Genomic DNA, 9,888 nt, shown 5'->3' with positions numbered 1-9,888 from the left:
TATCTTTGCTCCCAGGGTCTGAGAGCACCCCATTAATAACACTGTTACTCCAGTCTAACAATTTACTATTTGAATGCCCAATTTCATTATCAACACCTTTCCCAACAAGTTAGTCCCTGCCTCAGGTACATACAATAATTGCCCAGTGATCATTCTATCCCTAGTCTCAGCTTGGTGTCCCCAAAAGTGGCACTGTTATCCCAGTCCCTTCTACCCCCATCACATTTAGGGTTTCATTAGTTAATTTAAGCCTTGATACTTTACAGGCCAGTAATGACCTAGCTGCCCCAGTGTATTGGGTTCACATGGCAAGGTTCTGGTAGCAGGGAGGGGGCTGCAGTGCTAGTCCATGTGAGAAGAATCCAGCAGCTGCCCCATGTTAGATAAGGGCCAGTTTCAGCTTTCTCCAAAGGGGCCCACCACTGTCCAGAGCCAAGCCATGAGCAATGCAGTTTAAATCTCTATCACAGCACATCCAAGAGAAGGAAAAAAAAAAAAAACTGCTGCACAACAGCAGCTGGGAGAGTGAGGAGTGAGAAATCTCCTTGCAGACAGCAAGGTCAGTGCAGAGGAGGGGGAGTGCAGTGCAGAGGTGCTCTAGGTGCTGGAGCCAAAGCCTCCCCATGGCCCACAGAGAGGCCCCTGGTGGGGAAGGCAGACGCCCCCCTCCGCAGCCCATGGTGTACCACGGCAGAGCCAATCTCCACACTGCAGCCTATTTAGGAACAGCCCAGGAAGGTCGGCACCCCATGAGAGGGACCCCACACCAGAGCAGCTCCCAAAGAGCCTGTTTTTTGCTGCCTGTGGAGAAACCCACACAGGACCAGTCCAGGAAGGTTGGCACCCCACAACAGAGCGGGCGGGGGGAGTGACCGTGAAGGAGCAGTGGAAACAAAGCACCATGGACTGACTGCAGCCCCCCCCCGCCCCGTGCCACTCAGGGCAGGGAAGAAGTGGAAGAGAGTGAATGGGGGAAGGTGCCCCAACCTTGTTTCTCACCACTCCAGCCCATCAGCAATAGGTAATATTTTATTAATCTTTCTATGCTAAGTCTGTTTTGCCTGCAGTGATAACTGTAGAGTGATCCCCTTTGAGGTACACTTGAGGAACCCTTGAGGTACGCTTTTTCATTTATCAGTGAACTAGCTTTCTGAGAAGCCCTGACTCCCCTACTCTGAATTTATAACAGCAATCTCTCCTCCTTCTTCCACTCTGGATATTCCTATTTGAAGTGGCCGGCCTGGCCACACTTAAAACATCTCAAAGCCTGTCCCTGCTAGGATTTAGGCTGCAACACAGGTAGCTTTCCTTGTCTGCCATTCCTCCGTCTCTCTTCCTCTCCTTTCCATCCTGGGCCCAGCTCCTCCTCTGCCTCACTACCCAGTACACTGTGAATACCATTTGTTTCGCTCTCTGCTTTTCCTTCTCATCTCCCTTCCTGGCATACACCTTCATACTACCTACACTGTTCCCTCCATCCTCCCACCTTCTGGAGCTTTTTCTGTATATCTGGCCAGGCTTTAATCACAAAATGAACTTTCAAGAGCCCTTGGGCTACCGGGTCCTCAGGATTCATCCCCGAGTACTTTCTAATTCTGACCCCAAGTCTCTCATATGATTTCTATGTTGTAGGTTGTTATTATCGCAGTTAGATAAGCGGATATTTCTGCTCTATTGGAATTTCTCTCGGTCTGGGGGAAGGTGTTAGTTCTTTCCCATTCTTGCATAGCTGCCTGCCGAATCGTTCCCCTCCTAAACATTCTTCTCCAGTGAACAACATACTCAAGATTGACATTTTCCCCCCAGGAATGCAAATTAGGCCTTAGAAACGGATTTGACTGTTCTGCTAGGCCCTCAATTAAAGACTTCATTTCCTTCTTAAAACTCCTAACCTCTCTGCTGGTAAGGGGGGAGTGGCGCCGGCCCCGAATCAGCCCTGCATGGCCCCGAGGCCCCACCAGGACCCCCCCCCCCCCCCCCAGCCTCCGCTCCTGCCGCTCTGCAACCCCCGGCGCAACTTCTCCAGGGACAGCGTCAATTGCAGTCCCTGTCTCCCCTCCTGGAGCAGCTGCCGCTGCCTCCAGTGCAATATTAGGATTATAGGGAGCATAACTTGATTCCTCCTCCAAAAACAGAACCTTATTGTTTACATATGTTATAAATGACTGAGTCCCAAATAGGATTACAATCAAAGTTTACAATTTATTAAATGAATAGAGGCAAGCAAACAGCGCTGGGTGCGCCGGGAGTCTCTGCTCCACCAGGACGCACACCTGTTACGTAAGGCGGCTGGTTTTTATGCTCCTAGGCTAATACATATTCATTACTACTTCTAGAAGAGGCAGGGTTATTATAATTGGTTTCCCGAATCCGAAGTCCTCCCAGGTGCACCTGCTTATCAGTCTCTGTTAGTCTCTCGGGGGCCGCTCGGACAGGGAGGCTCATATTCTTCCTCCTTATCTAGTGGTCTCTTGGCCGGCTGTCAGAAGTTACTGCACGTCCGTGCAAAGTCAGCAGTTTTTCTCTGAAGAAATCCCTTTGTTCTCTTCTCGCCTAAACCCAGGCCTCAATGTTAACCCTTCACACCCCTTAGTGGCACGAATTGCTGGACTATTCCTTACAATTCCTCCCTTTTTTTTTTTTTTAATATCATCAATTCGTGTCTCTTCTTCAGCTTTTGTTAGTAGCAGTTGGATTTCATCAGTCAGTTCTCGGGGTGTCCATTTCTTAAGCATCATTATCGACACATCACCTTTTCTCTCCCAAAGTCATCACAAATTGGGTGCTATTTATTATCCTCCGTATCAACAACGTAAAGCAAGGTATCATGCAAGGCATAAACAATAATGTCATTACACCACATAAAAATAAAAATAGCATTCTTTTAACCCATGGTCCACCGGGCAACCACGAAAAGAAATCCCAATCCATACCCTTCCAAGTTTGTACTGGGACGTGGGCTAGCTTTTTAATTTCCTTTGTTATCTGTTTAACCACTTTTCCATTATCATCAATTTGTAAACAACAATTAGAATCGTTCAGTTTTCCACACACTCCCCCTTCTTCTGCTAGTAAATAGTCTAAGACCATTCTACGTTGAAAGATAGCATTCCTCATCTGAGTGGATTGATCAGCCAGAAGATCCAAGGTCGTCACTGTTTGATTGGTTACAACTTCGAGGATAGCTTGCGACCTAATTATTCGGTTCAAATTATAAATAGGTTCTCGGGCTCCTGATACCAACTCATTCGGGTTCCAGGTAGCTGGCCCATAATGCTGTATGATTCTTTCAGGAGGCCATTCATCCTTTCCCCATTTTTGGGCACTATCCCCGGATAAGGTTCTCATGTTATTTTTCTCAGGACAAACTGATCTTGGTGTGGGAGAAGTCCGGTCGAGGCACTCTCACTCGGCGGTCAATACCCATAGGGGTTGCCTCCCTCGGTAGACCATACACGCCGCAGTGGAGGGTCCTACCCCGGTCTTGCCTTCTCCCTTTCCTCCCTTCAGCCTTGTCCTCTTTATCCAGTGCCCTTAATTCATGCAGAACCTCATTGCTGGGATATCAGTTCCTCTTTAGTCTCAGTTTCAGTTCCCCAGGAGTGGACTCAACCCTCCAGGCTTCGGTAGTTATTGGTCCTTTTATTCTGGATGCGTGGGTCCAACCCCTTTCTGCTGTTCTCACAGCTGTTTCAGTAGTAAGTAAAACAAGGTACGGTCCCTCCCATCGGGGGTTCAATGATTCTTCTCTCCAGGTTTTTATTAAGACCTTGTCTCCTGGTTGTATTTTATGAATAGCAAATCCTAAAGGTGGTGTCTGAGTCATCATCCCAATTTCTCTTATCTCCTGTAATCTCCTTCCAATGGTAATTATGTATTTCTGGATACTATGATCCTCAACTACATTGTTCCCTAGGGGCATCCCTTGAGAATAAGGCATACCATATAACATTTCATATGATGATAACCAGTCTCACTGTGTGGTTTAGTTCTTATGTTTAAAAGTGCCAATGGTAAGCATTTCGTCCAGGGCAGCTGTGTCTCGATCATTAACTTAGCCAATTGTTGTTTTATTGTTTGATTCATCCTTTCTACTTTCCCTGAGCTTTGTGGGTGCCACGGAGTGTGGTATTCCCACTGAATACCTTTCAAGGGGTACATCCTTCAAATCTTTGTGGCTGGCGTATGTTCGATTATTTCCACACAATTGTGTTCCAATGGTCCTTCTTCTGGAACGGTTCCTAGAAATACTGCTGGATATAACAGGTTAGTCGTTTTCAAGGTTATGTCATCTTGTTCAGTTAGGATTGCCTGATATTTCATCATCCAGCTGGGTGATAACCAGTGCCCCCCCCCCCCCCCCCCCCTTTGTTCCAAAACGGTTGTTACCATATGTGGTCCAAAAACTTCAATACGTTTTCCCATTTGAAGGCAAATAATTTTCTACTATCTTTATCAAGAGGTATGCAAAAGAAGGCATCCTTTAAATCTATCACGGTAAACCATTTATATTTCCCTTTCACAGATGTTAACAATGTGTAAGGATTAGCTACTACCGGGTGAATATCCTTTGTTATTTCATTTATTGCTCTAAGATCTTGTACAAATCTATACTCGCCATTTGGCTTCTTTACTGGAAAAATTGGAGTATTGTATTCCGATTTACATTCTTCCAGAATCTGATATTTGAGAAATTTGTCAATAATTTTCACCATTCCTGTGCCTAGCTTCTATCTTAAGTGGATATTGTTTGATTCAAACAGGTTCGGCTCCTTCCTTTAATTCCACCTTTACCAGTTGTGCCAGTTTCGACTTCCCTGGTACATCTGTTTCCCGTACTGTTGCTATAACTGCATTTTCTACTTCTCTTGGAATATTAACAAAGGGTTTATCTTTGATCATTAGGATTTGGCCTACTTTGGACTCAGGTACCTTCATTATTAATTCTCCATCCTCAAAGGTTATTGTTGCATCTAATTTGGCTAATAGATCCCGTCCCAAGAGTGGCATCGGGCATTCTGGTACATACTAAAATTCATGGTTTAGTTCCTTACCCCCAAAATGCAAATCAAGGGGTTGTAAGAATGACCATTCCTCCTCTTTCCCTGTGGCTCCAATTATTGTAGTTGTCTTAGTTCCTAATCGTCCTTTTAAACTATTTAACACTGAATATGTTGCTCCTATTACATTTACAGCCTAATTAACACAGAGAAAGAAGCTCCCATAACCAACAAAAAATTCAAGCCTCTGTCTTCATTTCCTAGCTTTATTTCAACTAGTGGACCTGCTAGGGTAGATGCCCCAGGTCCCCATCATTCCTGACTGTTGTAAGTTTGTCCTGCAGCCTAAGACAATTTCTTTCTGATATCAGGGGCTGATTGCCCTGGAAAGAGGCTAGCCAGTTGCCTCTCTCTCTCTTTTTTTTTTTTTTTTTTTTTTTAAGCCAGGTCCATTTTTTTTTTTTCATTGCATTTCAAAGTTGGTCCAGAAATTCAAAAATTCCATAAATTCCATAGGGGTTTCTTTTGGACCTTGTTGGAACAGATTCTCAATTCCCAATAGCCAATTTAACCAGATTTTGGTATTTACATAATTTCCGGGGTGATTAGGGTCTCAGTGAGGGGGTCGGTCAGGGGAATGCAATCGTTGACAGTTCCCTGAGCGGTCCCATTGGCAATCTGAGCTCACACCGGAACTCAGGTTGTTTCAAGAGTTAGCTGCTTTTCTGTTTCCACGACAACTCTCTCGGACCCATCACGGTCCCCCTGCCCCAGAGGGCTCACACCCGCGATTTAGAGATCTCAGCCTCGGGTTGAGGCGGAACTATTAACATTCCTACATCCTCTTTCCCTGCTCATTCAACTTCAAACAGCTCTGTTAAATACTACATGCCACACAACCTTTAACACCTTCAACAATCCTTTTAACACTTCCTTTATCTTTCTCCAGCCCGTACTTTTCTAATGCCAACACCAAAGGCTCAGTCAGGGGCCAACTTAATTCCAAACCTTTTCCCTCCAACATGCTGAAACAACATATCACTATACAACATTTCATCCTATTTTCCTTCTCTCCTCAAAAACATTAATTGCAAGACACTGTTATAGTCGATTGTCCATAAAGTGGCCATTTAGTTTATATAGTGGCCACCATTGATTGCAATACTTAGTGAAAGTCCTCTTGCTTTCTGTGCCCCCATTTCTAACAGTATCCTTCCAATGTGCCAATATGCACCCAAGGAGGCTTTTTTTTTTTTTTAGGACGTCTTTTTTTTGGATTTTCCCCTTTTCCTTGATTTCCCATTCCCTTTTATTTATTTATATTAGTTACTGTCCCTTGTTTCAATTTCCACGCAAACCTTTTTATTGCAGGTTTTTACTATCTTTTCCTAATCTTCTTCCCAAATGTCCCAATTCTCTGGGATTAAACTCTTCTTTCCACATACAAACTTTACTATTTCAGATTATTAATGAGCCCCGTTCCAATCATAAATCCGCAGGACTTCAGAAAAACACCTGAAGCACTCAGCCTTCTGTCTTCTAGACAAACAATAACACCTTTTCCACAAAATTTACATTTCAATAAGACCGAATTTCAAGCCGAATGCTAATTTTTCTCATGCACTTTGTTAGTAAGCCTACACAAAACAAGGAATCACTCCTGTGTATCCGTCAAGATGGGGGTTTAAAAAGGTACTGAGGCCTAAATAAATTCGCTCTCCCCCTTCTTACCAAATTCCCAGGGCTCAGGCCCGAACCACCAAAGAAGTGACTCTCCGTTCTACCACTTTGATAATCAGTCAGCCCCTCTCCCCCGATACTTGGGAAACTGACCGAACACCACCGCGAATATACCCAAACTTCTAAACTGTTACTTAGATAATGCTCCCACCTTCCTCCTTGACACAGTCAAAACATTTAAGAACAAAACAGGATTACAAGATGCACCACCGGGGGTGGATTGTTAGGATATAGAGGTGGTAGGTTATCCAATGACTCCCATTCATCATCTTTTTCTTTTTCCTTTTTTTTTATTTTTTATTTTTTTGTTCTCTTCGTCGTCAAACTTCTCGTCTGCTTTTAGTGTAAATATTGAGGCTGGAAAAGGACGTGAGATCCTGATCCATAATCCTGCATAATCACTTTCCTCCTGGCTAAAAGGTTCCTTTGAATTAACATGTATATTTAAGGCCTGGCAAACCCAGTCTTCAAAGGATCCGAAAACGGGCCAAAAGACATGTGGTCTTAAAGGCTCCTTTGGCCATTCTGTCATACAATACTGAACCATTTTTAATTTACTTTTTCCCTTTTCTGGGGCCCCTATCGTTCCAATTTCTAATCATTATCCCTAATGGACTTTCTGGTGGTATGTCTGGTAATTTGCTCCCTTTTCTCTGGTCCCGGGTCTTCAATTTTGTCTGACCCATCTAGGAATTTTACTGTGGCAATTCCTACAGCCCTTGGTTGCCTTAGTGAGAGTGTCTTGCAGGGGGTTTAGGACCTATCACCCACCCACGAATCCTATAGGAATCGCTTCGGTCCTTCACCGGCCAAGTCCCTCGCGGGAGATTGGAACCGCGGTTAGAAGACCTCCACAATCGCTTCGGAACTACGTTCCGTCTCAGTCACACTCTCACACACACAGGCAACCGAAACTCACCCAACCGAACGGTATACGCCTTAAATACTTACGACTCCGTCGTCTTCGTTCGGATCTTCGCGCGCAGAATTACGGGCAAAATATAGTGCTGCAGCCGGCAAAGGGAGCTCATAAAAAAATCTAAATCTTTGCTTGCCCTTATTCAGGTTCAAGATGGTGTTAGCCCCGACCTGACTCGAACAGGAGCCACCAAATGGTGGGGGCGCCCCTCCTAGATCAAGTCAGAATTCAGGAACCAAGACCATCCCGGATGAGCCCCCAATTGTTATAAATGACTGAGTCCCAAATAGGATTACAATCAAAGTTTACAATTTATTAAATGAATAGAGGCAAGCAAACAGCGCTGGGTGCGCCGGGAGTCTCTGCTCCACCAGGACGCACACCTGTTACGTAAGGCGGCTGGTTTTTATGCTCCTAGGCTAATACATATTCATTACTACTTCTAGAAGAGGCAGGGTTATTATAATTGGTTTCCCGAATCCGAAGTCCTCCCAGGTGCACCTGCTTATCAGTCTCTGTTAGTCTCTCGGGGGCCGCTCGGACAGGGAGGCTCATATTCTTCCTCCTTATCTAGTGGTCTCTTGGCCGGCTGTCAGAAGTTACTGCACGTCCGTGCAAAGTCAGCAGTTTTTCTCTGAAGAAATCCCTTTGTTCTCTTCTCGCCTAAACCCAGGCCTCAATGTTAACCCTTCACACCCCTTAGTGGCACGAATTGCTGGACTATTCCTTACACATATAAATTTCAAAGCCTGAAAAGCGTATCTTTTCAGGAAACAGACATTGTATTTCTACCTCTCCCCATCTGTTTCAAACTAGCTTGTACAAAGGGAGCGGAGGGGCAGGCGCTGAGCTCTGCTCTCTGGGGACAGCGACAGGACCCGAGGGAACGGCATGGAGCTGGGACAGGGGAGGGTCAGGCTGGGTGTTAGGGAAAGGTTCTGCACCCAGAGGGTGGTCGGGCACTGGGACAGGCTCCCCAGGGAGTGGTCACAGCTCCGTGCTGCTGGAGTTCAAGAAGCATTTGGACAATGCTCTCAGACAAATGGCTTGATTTTTGAGTGATCCTGTGTGGAGCCAGGGCTCGATGATCCATGTGGGTCCCTTTCAGCTTGGTATATTCTATAATTCTGTGTTTCTATGAATCCCTTAATCTCTCTATGCTGATTATAATATTGTATAAATAATATTTTCTCTAACATATGGGAAGATTTCAGGATGAAAACACAACAAAGTACTGTAATTGTTCATTATTATTGAATAACCAGAAAACTCAGGACTCAAATAGGAAAATATTTCTGCTGTAACGTTTTCAGACTTCATTGAACTATTATGTGGGTTTATACATGAAACACTGCAAACCCCTGCTAAGACTTTGTTTCAATCTGAGGTAAGTCAAACACACACAAACAACAGATTTTCCTTCAGTTGTCCAAAAGTAAATGTTGTCTTACAAATACGTAAAAGCATGAATAAATCTGTGGTTAGCACTGAGTGAAAGACACTGATATGAATTAGTTCAGAAATAGCTTATGTTTGCCTGGTAAAGTAGTCAGCCTTGCTTGTATGTTTCCCAAGCACGACAGAGTAGCTAGATTTAACTGAAAGCATGGACTAATGTCATGTGCTCTATGACAGTCTGTAGAAGTATAACTTCTAAGGTATTTGTTGCAGTGCAGTGATGCTTGGATGTTCTTTTTAATGTATGTGTATGATGAGACAGTTCAAGCTTTGTATACATTCTAGTATTCTTTGTCATATCAAAAACATGGAAGCTATTAACTGTACATTTTTTTATTTTGAATATATGAATGTTTAAAATGACTGAATGATTAATATTTGATGAAGATCTTTGAATATTCAGAATCAGATGTTATACATCACCAGAAGCTTACTTTTGGTGTTTTATATTATAAGCATATATGAACAATTTAACACATATATAGTGATCTAAATCAATTTCAAAATAGTACTGTACTGTAGCTGGAAATCTAAATTTATGTAATCATAATTCCCACATTTCCAGAATAACAAGTGTTCTAATTTGCAAAACTGTAGAAATAGAAAGGCTCTAGACAGTGCTAAAAAAGACATGAAGGACCTTTTGTGTGATTAGAAACTGGATCACTATGTACCTTGGTGATGTAAGGAATGGTCCAGCAATTCGTGCCACTAAGGGGTTTGAAGGGTTAACATTGAGGCCTGGGTTTAGGCGAGAAGAGAACAAAGGGA

At 43.9% G+C, this 9,888-nt stretch overlaps 1 long non-coding RNA gene across 1 annotated transcript; it reads right to left on the bottom strand.

Annotated features, from left to right (window-relative positions):
• Nucleotides 1–2,179: 2,179 nt before the first annotated feature.
• LOC136789193 (uncharacterized) lies at nucleotides 2,180–8,397 on the bottom strand. The gene is made up of 2 exons (XR_010828050.1): nucleotides 7,692–8,397; nucleotides 2,180–4,253 (listed from the first exon to the last, which is right to left on the bottom strand). It is a non-coding gene; the product is annotated as an uncharacterized lncRNA (long non-coding RNA).
• Nucleotides 8,398–9,888: the final 1,491 nt, after the last annotated feature.

This window comes from Anser cygnoides, unplaced genomic scaffold (genome assembly GCF_040182565.1).
Source record: "Anser cygnoides isolate HZ-2024a breed goose unplaced genomic scaffold, Taihu_goose_T2T_genome scaffold_42_1, whole genome shotgun sequence".
Lineage (NCBI taxonomy): Eukaryota > Metazoa > Chordata > Aves > Anseriformes > Anatidae > Anser > Anser cygnoides.
This window is presented reverse-complemented; position numbering and strand designations above follow the sequence as displayed.